Below are 4,215 nucleotides of genomic sequence, written 5' to 3' on the forward strand. Positions count from 1 at the left end.
CCCCCCCTCTTACCCTCCCCACTCTCTCTTTCCCCCTTTGTCACACCGCTCAAATCCGTCCCAAAACCCTTGAGCGGTAGGCTTCAGACCCTCGCAACTATTTTCGGTCTCCCACGCGACCGGAAGTAACACAAAATCGCAAGTCTAATCTTACTTCCTGTGAAAGAAATCACCACGTGAAAGATAAACAATGTTTTATTATGATTATTCCCATGTACCTGTGCTGTCAGAGTGCAGCGAAGACCAGTCAATTTTGGTCTCTCTCTCTCTCTCTCTCTCTCACACACACACACAACTCCCACCCTCACGCCCGCAGGCAGGATGCCGTCAGACAGACGGTCCGACGGCGGAGCCAAGCGGCCAACACAGTGTTGTTTGTTTTCAGAAGGTGTGTGGCAATTTTCCAGCGTTTTGCTCAATTTCTCTTCACTCCGTCCGAGCCAGGGTCCGGCCCCTCTGTCTGCCCCAATATCCCCTTTGACGCCCCTCTCTCTCTCTCTCTCTCTCTCTCCCTCTCTCTCGCTCTCTTTTCCCCCTCACCTGCTCGCACTCGTTCTTTCAAGATGAACGGTTCACGCCTGAGAAGTTGAATCAAACAGATCTTGCCGCCGCCGCAGGTCAGGTCGTTCCACCTTGGCCGGGGGAGCCCCAGAATGAGGACACTGCCAAGAGCAATCATTATACTTGATAGAGTCGCAGAACTCTTGTCTCTTGAGGTTCGTCCGGAATTCTTTCGACCGGTGCATGTTTCGGTAAATATGCGAAATTTCTAACACATTTTCCTGAGTTAGATTTTGCGATGTTAACATCAATTGTAACGAGAGTTGCAACGAGTGTTTGCTCGTCGAAGAAATATAGAATTCAGTATGAAATCTCATACTTAAAGTGGTGTAAGTGAACGACCTTTCATTTGAGCATATGAGCAGACGACGTCTTGCAAGTCCTCCACGCGTGTTCGCGAACACATTCCCTGCAGTGTGCACCTGGCCCGGGCAGCTAAGTGGCCGTCGCTTACCATTGTGTGGCTCTTCGCTCGCTCTCTCTCTCTCTTTCTCTCTCTCTCTCTCTCTCTCTCTCTCTCTCTCTCTCTCTCTCTCTCTGTCTCTCTCTCTCGCTCTTTCAGGGGCGTCCTCTTGCGCACAAGACGTACAACGTGCAATGTACAATGTGCGTCGCACCCACCTGGCAGCAGCCAACCGACTTGGCCACGGGCACGTACATCACTCTGTGAGAAAAAAAAGGAAAATAAAAGAATTATAAAAATTTTAAAAGATTTATCAGCCACGTATGACCAAAAACATAATTACGAAGTGTCTGTTTTACAATTTTCTTCGAAAAGTATTGAAGCCTTTTTTTAAGCTTTATTTTGCTGCTTACAAGTGTCTTGCAATAGGTCAGCCAATTTTACGAAAACGCCCTGCTAAGCGAAATACGAGGCACATTCATTTTCGACGTCGAACATCCATATTCCAGTCTCCAGTATATCGTCTCTCTCTCTCCCTCTCCCCGTCTTCTCTAGGTGACCGGGCTAGGCGGGCCTTTGTTCCCCCCGTGCGTCCCCACCCTGGTCACTAAGTGGCCTGTTCACGCCTCGCCTCTCACTTCCCCAGGCGAGCACACGCGTGACGGGCTCCTCCCCCCCACCTTTCCCCCGGCCCCCAAAGTGGACCGCGCCTGTTTAAACTGTGTAAACGGCATCACTTTTGCAGAAGGCCGTCTCATTTTCGAGGTCCTTCTGCCTGGCGTGCGCACCGCTTCGCCGCTGGCTGTTTTTTTTTTTGGTTTTTTTCGTCGCTCTTTCTCTTCTTTGCAGGTGAAAGAAAGGATAAAAGTTATTCCACGCAGAATAAGGACGAGGATTCCCCTGTCCCTTTCACCGGAGTGTCTCTCTCTGTCTCTGTCTCTCTCTCTCTCTCCGTCTGTCTGTCTCTCTCTCTCTCTGCTCCGGCGGTTTCGAGAGCTTCTCCCCCTAATTCATTAACAGAGTTCCCAAAAAATAAAATAAACTGCTTTCCGGACGGCGTTGTCGGGGATCGTCGCGAAACTCAAGGAAACTCCTCCACGGCGGTGAGAGCGGTGGGGCGGGGTGGGGCGGGTCGCCGGGGAGAAAGTGAGGAAAAAATGGCGGGGTCTTTGCGTCCTTCTGGTTCACACGGGGCAAAAAAGGACGGCAGGACGACCCCGGGAAAAGTTGGGTAATTTCACTTCTGGACCGCCACCTCAGGGCTCGCGGTGGGGACGGGGAGCGGGGCGGGGCGGGGCGAGTGCCTCGCTGCAGAGCCCCTGGGGACAAGGTGCGGGCGGTGTGGCAGCCAGCTCGGGGTCACAGGCGACGGCCTTTGTCAACACCACGTAAAATCAAAAGCAGCACTACAACCGTTTGCAACGTCAACACTCTGCGACAATACGCTCATCCCTCTTACGTATTTCTATATTGTCTCAGTTTCTTTTCCAAACAAAAAATCCCATGTCATGCAAAACAAAATGTAATAAAAACGTTTGTTTCGAATTGTCGGGAATGTGGTGCGAACGACTTATTTGCACTCTCGCTTCTGTTTTAGAGCCGAAGTGAGCGCGGAGAGCAGAGCAGAAGGATGATGGTTGAGACCGCTGAGCGAAATACGGTCGGGCAGGCTCTCATTCTGTCTGCGACGTCTCTCTCTCTCTCTCTCTCTCTCTCTCTCTCTCTCTCTCTCTCTCTCTCTTACCCCGACACGGTCAACGTTCGCTCATGATAGTTTTGTCGTTCATTTTCTTTGTCGCAATTTCGACCCTGACGCTGAGGTAGATGTTACACACAAGCATGGCAGGTGCTCGTCCGCTGAGGTGAGGCGCTCGCGGGGTTCGACCACCCGCCCCGCCCCGCCAAGCTCCTCCAAAGCGCTGCCAAGACACGCAGCCCCCCGCACCGCCCCGCCCCGCCACCGTCGTTGAACCAACAGGTGCGACAAAAATGTGACGGTATAAATCGGTGCAAAAATGGGGCAGGGTGTGGCGAGTGGGGCGGGGCGGGCTGTGTCTGTCGTGCGGCTGGTGTTCTTGTGCGACTCACCCCACCTCTCCACAAGAGAAAGGGTCCCGAATGTCGGTGTCAAGTTTTAACGCGAGATTTTTGCGTCTGATGCTCTCATTTCTCGTCTCATTTCGTTTTATTTAGCGCAACTAGACGGAGCCCGTTGAGAAATCCCAAAGGACTTGTGAGAATTTAATTCAAGACTGACGCTTTCTTTGCAGCCCAGCGAGATTTTGTTCGACGGTGTAATGCAGCTTACCGCAACCAACAATCATGCGCATACAATCGCAGGATTGTTCAATTGTTTCGTGATCGGTAACAAATGGGGTATTATTGATGCTGTACCGGCCCCTCCTCCCCTCACCAGGTGAGCGCGGCTGACGTGAGTGGTGGGGACGGGGTACACAATGGCAGCATCGCCAGCTAAATAACGGAGGTAACGATGCCAGACAGGTGCGGGCGTGGCGGGGAGTGGCAGAGCGTGGCTGGGCCGACGGGGACCAGCAAAGCAGGGTAGAAGTCACCCGAAGCCGCTCGGGGTTTCCGACCTTTGCGTCGTTTTACAAAAATTCATTTGATGACCCCCCTCTCCTTTATGTGGACTCGCCTTGCTTCTGGCCGTCGATACAAACTACTTCGAGCTATCGATATCTCGAAGCGTTTCGGGCCTCGTCTTAATTGCCTGATTCGAGACACGTGTTACCGGGCGGCTCAGCCGGGCTCAGTCGCACCTGTCTCCGCGCGTCGCGACCAGAGAACAAACTAAGTCCGCCACGCCACGCCACGCCACGCCACGCCGCACAGCGAGCGTCAAAGTGTCAGGAGCCAACTAACTCCCTAAGCCCCCCCGAGCAAGCTGGCGGTGACCGGGGGGGCGGGCCCGCGACTCACACCTGTCCGAGAGAGAGAGGGCGGGAGAGAGAGAGGGGAGGAAGAGAGTGTGAGAGAGAGAGGGAGATTCAGGACCACAGGACCAACAAAACGCGCCCTGTGTGTCACCCAGGAGGATGATGTACTTCTCTCCCCTGCAGGCATTGATAATATTAGAGTAATAATAATAATTATGTGATGGAGATAAAAGTAAAGAGAAAAAAAATCTGCGTGTGCAATTATACGGCATGTGTAAAACGAGAAAGGGGATGGGTTGTGTGGGGGCACCGCTATCTCATACATGCATATGAACCGCACGCATAACATGCGTG

At 52.8% G+C, this 4,215-nt stretch overlaps 1 protein-coding gene across 5 annotated transcripts in view; it reads right to left on the bottom strand.

The window, feature by feature from the left end:
- The window catches only part of LOC113215787 (uncharacterized), a 72,365-nt gene that overhangs the window by 25,174 nt on the left and 42,976 nt on the right, over positions 1-4,215 (bottom strand). For 2 of the 5 annotated variants that reach the window (XM_052265477.1, XM_052265479.1), the window contains exon 2: positions 1,183-1,225. The exons of 2 other annotated variants lie outside the window; for them this stretch is intronic. The gene's annotated coding sequence lies outside the window, so the exon portion shown is untranslated. Of the gene's footprint in view, positions 1-540; positions 995-1,182; positions 1,226-4,215 lie in introns of those variants that run through there. One more of the 5 variants, XM_052265480.1, reaches the window with a different exon arrangement.

The sequence above is a fragment of the Frankliniella occidentalis genome, unplaced genomic scaffold, assembly GCF_000697945.3.
Source record: "Frankliniella occidentalis isolate FOCC.00 unplaced genomic scaffold, Focc_3.1 Scaffold27, whole genome shotgun sequence".
Classification (NCBI taxonomy): domain Eukaryota; kingdom Metazoa; phylum Arthropoda; class Insecta; order Thysanoptera; family Thripidae; genus Frankliniella; species Frankliniella occidentalis.